Source organism: Pseudophryne corroboree, chromosome 9 (assembly GCF_028390025.1).
Source record: "Pseudophryne corroboree isolate aPseCor3 chromosome 9, aPseCor3.hap2, whole genome shotgun sequence".
NCBI lineage: Eukaryota > Metazoa > Chordata > Amphibia > Anura > Myobatrachidae > Pseudophryne > Pseudophryne corroboree.
Window position 1 is genome coordinate 302577883 of NC_086452.1, and position 9500 is coordinate 302587382.

Here is a 9500-nt window from a genome sequence, read left to right on the forward strand (position 1 = left end):
TTCACACCTGTTCATTTATGTACCAGTAGTTAGAAGTAGAAAAGTTCTAACAGAAACCGCAAAGCTCATCTACAGCCACACCACACTGGATCTGCCTAATATCATCTGACCTTGGAAGCTAAGCAGTGTTGGGCCTGGTTAGTACTTGGATGGGAGACCACCTGGGAATACGAAGTGATGTAGGTATTTTTATACTGCCAACACCGTTCTGTTGATGCATTCCATTTTCAAACTTTTTCATTTATTTACCAGTAGTTAGAAGTAGAAAAGTTCTGACAGAAACCACAAAGATTATCTTCAGCCACACCACACTGGATACGCCCAAACTCATCTAATCTTGGAAGCTAAGAAGTGTTGGGCCTGGTTAGTACTTGGATGGGAGACCATCTGGCATTACAAGGTGCTGTAGGTATTTTTATAATGCCAATACCGTTCTGTTGATGCATTCCATTTTCAAACTTATTCATTTATGTACCAGTAGATAGAAGTAGAAAAGTTCTAACAGAAACTACAAAGCTCATCTACAGCCACACCACACTGGATACACCCAATCTCATCTGATTTTGGAAGCTAAGCAGTGTTGGGCCTGGTTAGTACTTGGATGGGAGACCACCTGGGAATACAAGGTGCTGTGGGTATTTTTATACTGCCAACACCATTCTGTTGAAGCATTCCATTTTTAAACTTATTTATTTATGTACCAGTAGTTAGAAGTAGAAAAGTTCTGACAGAAACCACAAAAATTATCTTCAGCCACACCACACTGGATACGCCCAAACTCATATAATCTTGAAAGCTAAAAAGTGTTGGGTCTGGTTAGTACTTGGATGGGAGACCACCTGGCATTACACGGTGCTGTAGGTATTTTTATACTGCCAATACCGTTCTGTTGATGCATTCCATTTTCAAACTTATTCATTTATGTACCAGTAGTTAGAAGTAGAAAAGTTCTAACAGAAACTACAAAGCTCATCTACAGCCACACCACACTGGATACGCCCAATCTTATCTGATCTTGGAAGCTAAGCAGTATTGGGACTGGTTAGTACTTTGATGGGAGACCACCTGGGAATACAAGGTGCTGCAGGTATTTTTATACTGCCAACACCGTTCTGTTGATGCATTCCATTTTCAAACTTATTCATTTATGTACCAGTAGCTAGAAGTAGAAAAGTTCTAACAGAAACCACAAAGCTCATCTACAGCCACACCACACTGGATACACCCAATCTCATCTGATCTTGGAAGCTAAGCAGTGTTGGGCCTGGTTAGTACTTGGATGGGAGACCTCCTGGGAATACAAGGTGCTGTAGGTATTTTTATACTGCCAACACCGTTCTGTTGATGCATTGCAATTTCAATCATATTCCTTTATGTACCAGTAGTTAGAAGTAGAAAAGTTCTAATAGAAACCTCAAAGCTCATCTACAGCCACACCACACTGGATACGCCCAATCTAATCTGATCTTGGAAGCTAAGCAGTGTTGGTCCTGGTTAGTACTTGGATGGGAGACCACCTGGCAATACAAGGTGCTGTAGTTATTTTTATACTGCCAACACCGTTCTGTTGATGCATTCCATTTTCAAACTTATTCATTTATGTACCAGTAGCTAAAAGTAGAAAAGTTCTAACAGAAACCGCAAAGTTCATCTACAGCCACACCACACTGGATACGCCCAATCTCATCTGATCTTGGAAACTCAGCAGAGCTGGGCCTGGTTAGTATTTGGATGGGAAACCACCTGGGAATGCAAGGTGCTGCAGAAATTTTTATACTGCCAACTCCGTTCTGTTGATGCATTCCATTTTCAAACTTTTTCATTTATTTACCAGTAGTTAGAAGTAGAAAAGTTCTGACAGAAACCACAGAAATGATCTTCAGCCACACCACACTGGATACGCCCAAACTCATCTAATCTTGCAAGCTAAGAAGTGTTGAGCATGGTTAGTACTTGGATGGGAGACCACCTGGCATTACACGGTGCTGTAGGTGTTTTTATACTGCCAATACCGTTCTGTTGATGCATTCCATTTTCAAACTTATTCATTTATGTACCAGTAGTTAGAAGTAGAAAAGTTCTAACAGAAACTACAAAGCTATTCTACAGCCACACCACACTGGATACACCCAATCTCATCTGATTTTGGAAGCTAAGCAGTGTTGGGCCTGGTTAATACTTGGATGGGAGACCACCTGGGAATACAATGTGCTGTAGGTATTTTTATACTGCCAACACTGTTCTGTTGATGCATTCCATTTTCAATCTTATTCATTTATGTACCAGTAGTTAGAAGTAGAAAAGTTCTAACAGAAACCACAAAGCTCTTCTAAGGCTACACAACATTGGATACGCCCAATCTCATCTGATCTTGGAAGCTAAGCAGTGTTGGTCCTGGTTAGTACTTGGATGGGAGACCACCTGGCAATACAAGGTGCTGTAGGTATTTTTATATTGCCAACACCATTCTGTTGAAGCATTCCATTTTCAAACTTATTTATTTATGTACCAGTAGCTAGAAGTAGAAAAGTTCTAACAGAAACCGCAAAGCTCATCTACAGCCACATCACACTGGATACGCCCAATCTCATCTGTTCTTGGAAACTAAGCAGTGCTGGGCCTGGTTAGTATTTGGATGGGAAACCTCCTGGGAATGCAAGGTGCTGCAGATATTTTTATACTGCCAACTCCGTTCTGTTGATGCATTCCATTTTCAAACTTTTTCATTTATTTACCAGTAGTTAGAAGTAGAAAAGTTCTAACAGAAACCACAAAGCTCATCTACAGCCACACCACACTGGATACGAACAATCTCATCTGATCTTGGAAGCTAAGCAGTGTTGGGCCTGTTTAGTACTTTGGTGGGAGACACCCTGGGAATACGAGGTGCTGTAGGTATTTTTATACTGCCAACACCGTTCTGTTGATGCATTCCATTTTCAAACTTATTCATTTATGTACCAGTAGCTAGAAGTAGAAAAGTTCTAACAGAAACCACAAAGCTCATCTGCAGCCACACCACACTGGATACACCCAATCTCATCTGATTTTGGAAGCTAAGCAGTGTTGGGCCTGGTTAGTACTTGGATGGGAGACCACCTGGGAATAAAAGGTGCTGTAGGTATTTTTATACTGCCAACACTGTTCTATTGATGCATTCCATTTTCAATCTTATTCATTTATGTACCAGTAGTTAGAAGTAGAAAAGTTCTAACAGAAACCACAAAGCTCATCTACAGCCACACAACATTGGATACGCCCAATCTCATCTGATCTTGGAAGCTAAGCAGTGTTGGTCCTGGTTAGTACTTGGATGGGAGACAACCTGGCAATACAAGGTGCTGTAGGTATTTTTATATTGCCAACACCATTCTGTTGAAGCATTCCATTTTCAAACTTATTTATTTATGTACCAGCAGTTAGAAGTAGAAAAGTTCTAACAGAAACCGCAAAGCTCATCTACAGCCACATCACACTGGATACGCCCAATCTCATCTGATCTTGGAAACTAAGCAGTGCTGGGCCTGGTTAGTATTTGGATGAGAAACCTCCTGGGAATGCAAGGTGCTGCAGATATTTTAATACTGCCAACTCCGTTCTGTTGATGCATTCCATTTTCAAACTTTTTCATTTATTTACCAGTAGTTAGAAGTAGAAAAGTTCTGACAGAAACCACAAAAATAATCTTCAGCCACACCACACTGGATACGCCCAAACTCATCTAATTTTGGAAGCTAAGAAGTGTTGGGCCTGGTTAGTACTTGGATGGGAGACCACCTGGCATTCCAAGGTGCTGTAGGTATTTTTATACTGCCAATACCGTTCTGTTGATGCATTCCATTTTCAAACTTATTCATTTATGTACCAGTAGTTAGAAGTAGAAAAGTTCTAACAGAAACTACAAAGCTCATCTACAGCCACACCACACTGGATACACCCAATCTCATCTGATTTTGGAAGCTAAGCAGTGTTGGGCCTGGTTAGTACTTGTATGGGAGACCACCTGGGAATACAAGGTGCTGTAGGTATTTTTATACTGCCAACACTGTTCTGTTGATGCATTCCATTTTTAATCTTATTCATTTATGTACCTGTAGTTAGAAGTAGAAAAGTTCTAACAGAAACCACAAAGCTCATCTACAGCTACACAACATTGGATACGCCCAATCTCATCTGATCTTGGAAGCTAAGCAGTGTTGGTCCTGGTTAGTACTTGGATGGGAGACCACTTGGCAATACAAGGTGCTGTAGGTATTTTTTATATTGCCAACACCATTCTGTTGAAGCATTCCATTTTCAAACTTATTCATTTATGTACCAGTCGTTAGAAGTAGAAAAGTTCTAACAGAAACCGCAAAGCTCATCTACAGCCACATCACACTGGATACGCCCAATCTCATCTGATCTTGGAAACTAAGCAGTGCTTGGCCTGGTTAGTATTTGGATGGGAAACCTCCTGGGAATGCAAGGTGCTGCAGATATTTTTATACTGCCAACTCCGTTCTGTTGATGCATTCCATTTTCAAACTTTTTCATTTATTTACCAGTAGTTAGAAGTAGAAAAGTTCTAACAGAAACCACAAAGCTCATATACAGCCACACCACACTGGATACACACAATCTCATCTGATCTTGGAAGCTAAGCAGTGTTGCGCCTGTTTAGTACTTGGGTGGGAGATAACCTGGGAATACGAGGTGCTGTAGATATTTTTATACTGCCAACACCGTTCTGTTGATGCATTCCATTTTTAATCTTATTCATTTATGTACCAGTAGTTAGAAGTAGAAAAGTTCTAACAGAAACCACAAAGCTCATCTACAGCCGCACCACACTGGATACGCCCAATATCATCTGATCTTGGAAGCTAAGCAGTGCTGGGCCTGGTTAGTATTTGGATGGGAAACCTCCTGGGAATGCAAGGTGCTGCAGATATTTTTATACTGCCAACTCCGTTCTGTTGATGCATTCCATTTTCAAACTTTTTCATTTATTTACCAGTAGTTAGAAGTAGAAAAGTTCTAACAGAAACCACAAAGCTCATATACAGCCACACCACACTGGATACACACAATCTCATCTGATCTTGGAAGCTAAGCAGTGTTGGGCCTGTTTAGTACTTGGGTGGGAGATAACCTGGGAATACGAGGTGCTGTAGATATTTTTATACTGCCAACACCGTTCTGTTGATGCATTCCATTTTTAATCTTATTCATTTATGTACCAGTAGTTAGAAGTAGAAAAGTTCTAACAGAAACCACAAAGCTCATCTACAGCTACACCACACTGGATACGCCCAATATCATCTGATCTTCGAAGCTAAGAAGTGTTGGGCCTGGTTAGTACTTGGATGGGAGACAACCTGGGAATACAAGGTGCTGGAGGTATTTTTATACTGCCAACACCATTCTGTTGATGCATTCCATTTTCAAACTTATTCATTTATGTGCCAGTAGCTAGAAGTAGAAAAGTTCTAACAGAAACCGCAAAGTTCATCTACAGCAACACCACACTGGATACGCCCAATCTCATCTGATCTTGGAAACTAAGCAATGCTGGGCCTGGTAAGTATTTGGATGGGAAACCACCTGGATATGCAAGGTGCTGCAGATATTTTTATACTGCCAACTCCGTTATGTTGATACATTCCATTTTCAAACCTGTTCATTTATGTACCAGTAGTTAGAAGTAGAAAAGTTCTAACAGAAAACGCAAAGCTCATCTACAGCCACACCACACTGGATCTGCCTAATATCATCTGACCTTGGAAGCTAAGCAGTGTTGGGCCTGGTTAGTACTTGGATGGGAGACACCCTGGGAATACAAAGTGATGTAGGTATTTTTATACTGCCAACACCGTTCTGTTGATGCATTCCATTTTCAAACTTATTCATTTATGTACCAGTAGTTAGAAGTAGAAAAGTTCTAATAGAAACCACAAAGTTCATCTACAGCCAGACCACACTGGATACGCCCAATCTCATCTGATCTTGGAAGCCTAGCAGTGTTGGGCCTGTTTAGTACTTTGGTGGGAGACAACCTGGGAATACGAGGTGCTGTAGGTATTTTTATACTGCCAACACCGTTCTGTTGATGCATTCCATTTTCAAACTTATTCATTTATGTACCAGTAGTTAGAAGTAGAAAAGTTCTAACAGAAACTACAAAGCTTATCTACAGCCACACCACACTGGATACACCCAATCTCATCTGATTTTGGAAACTAAGCAGTGTTGGGCCTGGTTAGTACTTGGATGGGAGACCACCTGGGAATACAAGGTGCTGTAGGTATTTTTATACTGCCAACACTGTTCTGTTGATGCATTCCATTTTCAAACTTATTCATTTATATACCATTAGTTAGAAGTAGAAAAGTTCTAAATTGAAACCACAAAGCTCATCTACAGCCACACCACACTGGATACGCCCAATCTCATATGATCTTGGAAGCTCAGAAGTGTTGGGCCTGGATAGTACTCGGTTGGGAGACCACCTGGGAATACAAGGTGCTGTAGGTGTTTTTATACTGCCAAGACCATTCTGTTGATGCATTACATTTTCAAACGTATTCATTTATGTACCAGTAGTTAGAAGTAGAAAAGTACTAACAGAAAGCACAAAACTTATCTACAGCCACACCACACTGGATACGCCCAATCTCATCTGATCTTGGAAGCTAAGAAGTGTTGGGCCTGGTTAGTACTTGGATGGGAGACCACCTGGAAATACAAGGTGCTGTAGGTAATTTTTTACTGCCAACACCGTTCTGTTGATGCATTCCATTTTCAAACTTATATGTTTATGAACCAGTAGCTAGAAGTAGAAAAGTTCTAACAGAAACCGCAAAGCTCATCTACAGCCACATCACACTGGATACGCCCAATCTCATCTGATCTTAGAAACTAAGCAGTGCCGGGCCTGGTTGGTATTTGGATGGGAAACCTCCTGGGAATGAAAGGTGCTGCAGATATTTTTATACTGCCAACTCCGTTCTGTTGATGCATTCCATTTTCAAACTTTTTCATTTATTTACCAGTAGTTAGAAGTAGAAAAGTTCTAACAGAAACCGCAAAGTTCATCTACAGCCACACCACACTGGATACGCCCAATCTCATCTGATCTTGGAAACTAAGCAGTGCTGGGCCTGGTAAGTATTTGGATGGGAAACCACCTGGGAATGCAAGGTGCTGCAGATATTTTTATACTGCCAACCCCGTTCTGTTGATGCATTCCATTTTCACACCTGTTCATTTATGTACCAGTAGTTAGAAGTAGAAAAGTTCTAACAGAAACCGCAAAGCTCATCTACAGCCACACCACACTGGATCTGCCTAATATCATCTGACCTTGGAAGCTAAGCAGTGTTGGGCCTGGTTAGTACTTGGATGGGAGACCACCTGGGAATACGAAGTGATGTAGGTATTTTTATACTGCCAACACCGTTCTGTTGATGCATTCCATTTTCAAACTTTTTCATTTATTTACCAGTAGTTAGAAGTAGAAAAGTTCTGACAGAAACCACAAAGATTATTTTCAGCCACACCACACTGGATACGCCCAAACTCATCTAATCTTGGAAGCTAAGAAGTGTTGGGCCTGGTTAGTACTTGGATGGGAGACCATCTGGCATTACAAGGTGCTGTAGGTATTTTTATAATGCCAATACCGTTCTGTTGATGCATTCCATTTTCAAACTTATTCATTTATGTACCAGTAGATGGAAGTAGAAAAGTTCTAACAGAAACTACAAAGCTCACCTACAGCCACACCACACTGGATACACCCAATCTCATCTGATTTTGGAAGCTAAGCAGTGTTGGGCCTGGTTAGTACTTGGATGGGAGACCACCTGGGAATAAAAGGTGCTGTAGGTATTTTTATACTGCCAACACCATTCTGTTGAAGCATTCCATTTTCAAACTAATTTATTTATGTACCAGTAGCTAGAAGTAGAAAAGTTCTAACAGAAACCGCAAAGCTCATCTACAGCCACATCACACTGGATACGCCCAATCTCATCTGATCTTGGAAACTAAGCAGTGCTGGGCCTGGTTAGTATTTGGATGGGAAACCTCCTGGGAATGCACGGTGCTGCAGATATTTTTATACTGCCAACTCCGTTCTGTTGATGCATTCCATTTTCAAACTTTTTCATTTATTTACCAGTAGTTAGAAGTAGAAAAGTTCTAACAGAAACCACAAAGCTCATCTACAGCCACACCACACTGGATACGAACAATCTCATCTGATCTTGGAAGCTAAGCAGTGTTGGGCCTGTTTAGTACTTTGGTGGGAGACCACCTGGGAATACGAGGTGCTGTAGGTATTTTTATACTGCCAACACCGTTCTGTTGATGCATTCCATTTTCAAACTTATTCATTTATGTACCAGTAGTTAGAAGTAGAAAAGTTCTAACAGAAACCACAAAGCTCATCTACAGCCACACCACACTGGATACACCCAATCTCATCTGATCTTGGAAGCTAAGCAGTGTTGGGCCAGGTTAGTACTTGGATGGGAGACCACCTGGGAATACAAGGTGCTGGAGGTATTTTTATACTGCCAACACCGTTCTGTTGATGCATTCCAATTTCAATCCTATACATTTATGTACCAGTAGTTAGAAGTAGAAAAGTTCTAATAGAAACCACAAAGCTCATCTACAGCCACACCACACTGGATATGCCCAATCTCAACTGATCTTGGAAGCTAAGCAGTGTTGGTCCTGGTTAGTACTTGGATGGGAGACCACCTGGGAATGCAAGGTGCTGCAGATATTTTTATACTGCCAACTCCGTTCTGTTGATGCATTCCATTTTCAAACTTTTTCATTTATTTACCAGTAGTTAGAAGTAGAAAAGTTTTAACATAAAACACAAAGCTCATCTACAGCCACACCACACTGTATACGCCCAATCTCATATGATCTTGGAAGCTCGGAAGTGTTGTGCCTGGATAGTACTCGGATGGGAGACCACCTGGGAATACAAGGTGCTGTAGGTGTTTTTATACTGCCAAGACCGTTCTGTTGATGCATTACATTTTCAAACTTATTCATTTATGTACCAGTAGATAGAAGTAGAAAAGTTCTAACAGAAACTACAAAGCTCATCTACAGCCACACAACACTGGATACGCCCAATCTCATCTGATCTTGGAAACTAAGCAGTGCTGGGCCTGGTTAGTATTTGGATGGGAAACCTCCCGGGAATGCAAGGTGCTGCAGATATTTTTATACTGCCAACTCCGTTCTGTTGATGCATTCCATTTTCAAACTTTTTCATTTATTTACCAGTAGTTAGAAGTAGAAAAGTTCTAACAGAAACCACAAAGCTCATCTACAGCCACACCACACTGGATACACACAATTTCATCTGATTTTGGAAGCTAAGCAGTGTTGGGCCTGGTTAGTACTTGGATGGGAAACCACCTGGGAATAAAAGGTGCTGTAGGTATTTTTATACTGCCAACACCATTCTGTTGAAGCATTCCATTTTCAAA

The 9500-nt window shown here is 40.9% G+C and overlaps 7 non-coding genes and 33 pseudogenes across 7 annotated transcripts; all 40 read left to right on the forward strand.

The window, feature by feature from the left end:
- The first annotated feature begins 67 nt into the window (after positions 1-67).
- On the forward strand, positions 68-186 carry LOC134963610 (5S ribosomal RNA; annotated as a pseudogene).
- Positions 187-293: 107 nt separating this feature from the next.
- Positions 294-412, forward strand: LOC134964856 (5S ribosomal RNA; annotated as a pseudogene).
- Positions 413-519: 107 nt separating this feature from the next.
- On the forward strand, positions 520-638 carry LOC134960720 (5S ribosomal RNA). The gene has a single exon (XR_010187806.1). It is a non-coding gene; the product is annotated as a 5S ribosomal RNA (ribosomal RNA).
- A 333-nt stretch (positions 639-971) lies between these two features.
- On the forward strand, positions 972-1090 carry LOC134962601 (5S ribosomal RNA; annotated as a pseudogene).
- Positions 1091-1197: 107 nt separating this feature from the next.
- LOC134963166 (5S ribosomal RNA) lies at positions 1198-1316 on the forward strand. The gene has a single exon (XR_010188098.1). It is a non-coding gene; the product is annotated as a 5S ribosomal RNA (ribosomal RNA).
- A 107-nt stretch (positions 1317-1423) lies between these two features.
- On the forward strand, positions 1424-1542 carry LOC134961644 (5S ribosomal RNA; annotated as a pseudogene).
- Positions 1543-1649: 107 nt separating this feature from the next.
- Positions 1650-1768, forward strand: LOC134964433 (5S ribosomal RNA; annotated as a pseudogene).
- Positions 1769-2101: 333 nt separating this feature from the next.
- On the forward strand, positions 2102-2220 carry LOC134960770 (5S ribosomal RNA; annotated as a pseudogene).
- Positions 2221-2327: 107 nt separating this feature from the next.
- Positions 2328-2446, forward strand: LOC134964598 (5S ribosomal RNA; annotated as a pseudogene).
- A 107-nt stretch (positions 2447-2553) lies between these two features.
- Positions 2554-2672, forward strand: LOC134963366 (5S ribosomal RNA; annotated as a pseudogene).
- Positions 2673-2779: 107 nt separating this feature from the next.
- On the forward strand, positions 2780-2898 carry LOC134962349 (5S ribosomal RNA; annotated as a pseudogene).
- A 107-nt stretch (positions 2899-3005) lies between these two features.
- Positions 3006-3124, forward strand: LOC134963676 (5S ribosomal RNA). Its single transcript, XR_010188145.1, has one exon. It is a non-coding gene; the product is annotated as a 5S ribosomal RNA (ribosomal RNA).
- A 107-nt stretch (positions 3125-3231) lies between these two features.
- LOC134964099 (5S ribosomal RNA) lies at positions 3232-3350 on the forward strand (annotated as a pseudogene).
- Positions 3351-3457: 107 nt separating this feature from the next.
- LOC134963690 (5S ribosomal RNA) lies at positions 3458-3576 on the forward strand (annotated as a pseudogene).
- Positions 3577-3683: 107 nt separating this feature from the next.
- LOC134958912 (5S ribosomal RNA) lies at positions 3684-3802 on the forward strand (annotated as a pseudogene).
- Positions 3803-3909: 107 nt separating this feature from the next.
- Positions 3910-4028, forward strand: LOC134961400 (5S ribosomal RNA). The gene has a single exon (XR_010187901.1). It is a non-coding gene; the product is annotated as a 5S ribosomal RNA (ribosomal RNA).
- A 107-nt stretch (positions 4029-4135) lies between these two features.
- LOC134963077 (5S ribosomal RNA) lies at positions 4136-4254 on the forward strand (annotated as a pseudogene).
- A 108-nt stretch (positions 4255-4362) lies between these two features.
- On the forward strand, positions 4363-4481 carry LOC134963735 (5S ribosomal RNA; annotated as a pseudogene).
- A 107-nt stretch (positions 4482-4588) lies between these two features.
- LOC134963586 (5S ribosomal RNA) lies at positions 4589-4707 on the forward strand (annotated as a pseudogene).
- Positions 4708-4814: 107 nt separating this feature from the next.
- Positions 4815-4933, forward strand: LOC134962913 (5S ribosomal RNA; annotated as a pseudogene).
- A 107-nt stretch (positions 4934-5040) lies between these two features.
- Positions 5041-5159, forward strand: LOC134961693 (5S ribosomal RNA; annotated as a pseudogene).
- Positions 5160-5266: 107 nt separating this feature from the next.
- LOC134964997 (5S ribosomal RNA) lies at positions 5267-5385 on the forward strand (annotated as a pseudogene).
- A 107-nt stretch (positions 5386-5492) lies between these two features.
- On the forward strand, positions 5493-5611 carry LOC134964265 (5S ribosomal RNA; annotated as a pseudogene).
- Positions 5612-5718: 107 nt separating this feature from the next.
- LOC134958927 (5S ribosomal RNA) lies at positions 5719-5837 on the forward strand (annotated as a pseudogene).
- A 107-nt stretch (positions 5838-5944) lies between these two features.
- Positions 5945-6063, forward strand: LOC134962059 (5S ribosomal RNA; annotated as a pseudogene).
- Positions 6064-6170: 107 nt separating this feature from the next.
- LOC134963419 (5S ribosomal RNA) lies at positions 6171-6289 on the forward strand. Its single transcript, XR_010188121.1, has one exon. It is a non-coding gene; the product is annotated as a 5S ribosomal RNA (ribosomal RNA).
- A 108-nt stretch (positions 6290-6397) lies between these two features.
- On the forward strand, positions 6398-6516 carry LOC134961493 (5S ribosomal RNA; annotated as a pseudogene).
- Positions 6517-6623: 107 nt separating this feature from the next.
- On the forward strand, positions 6624-6742 carry LOC134959663 (5S ribosomal RNA; annotated as a pseudogene).
- Positions 6743-6849: 107 nt separating this feature from the next.
- LOC134964872 (5S ribosomal RNA) lies at positions 6850-6968 on the forward strand (annotated as a pseudogene).
- Positions 6969-7075: 107 nt separating this feature from the next.
- Positions 7076-7194, forward strand: LOC134961761 (5S ribosomal RNA; annotated as a pseudogene).
- A 107-nt stretch (positions 7195-7301) lies between these two features.
- On the forward strand, positions 7302-7420 carry LOC134963611 (5S ribosomal RNA; annotated as a pseudogene).
- Positions 7421-7527: 107 nt separating this feature from the next.
- On the forward strand, positions 7528-7646 carry LOC134958913 (5S ribosomal RNA; annotated as a pseudogene).
- Positions 7647-7753: 107 nt separating this feature from the next.
- LOC134960387 (5S ribosomal RNA) lies at positions 7754-7872 on the forward strand. The gene has a single exon (XR_010187749.1). It is a non-coding gene; the product is annotated as a 5S ribosomal RNA (ribosomal RNA).
- A 107-nt stretch (positions 7873-7979) lies between these two features.
- LOC134962492 (5S ribosomal RNA) lies at positions 7980-8098 on the forward strand (annotated as a pseudogene).
- A 107-nt stretch (positions 8099-8205) lies between these two features.
- Positions 8206-8324, forward strand: LOC134960194 (5S ribosomal RNA; annotated as a pseudogene).
- A 107-nt stretch (positions 8325-8431) lies between these two features.
- On the forward strand, positions 8432-8550 carry LOC134960081 (5S ribosomal RNA). The gene has a single exon (XR_010187695.1). It is a non-coding gene; the product is annotated as a 5S ribosomal RNA (ribosomal RNA).
- A 107-nt stretch (positions 8551-8657) lies between these two features.
- Positions 8658-8776, forward strand: LOC134960992 (5S ribosomal RNA; annotated as a pseudogene).
- A 107-nt stretch (positions 8777-8883) lies between these two features.
- LOC134964354 (5S ribosomal RNA) lies at positions 8884-9002 on the forward strand (annotated as a pseudogene).
- A 107-nt stretch (positions 9003-9109) lies between these two features.
- LOC134963475 (5S ribosomal RNA) lies at positions 9110-9228 on the forward strand (annotated as a pseudogene).
- A 107-nt stretch (positions 9229-9335) lies between these two features.
- On the forward strand, positions 9336-9454 carry LOC134960987 (5S ribosomal RNA; annotated as a pseudogene).
- The last annotated feature ends 46 nt before the right edge of the window (positions 9455-9500 follow it).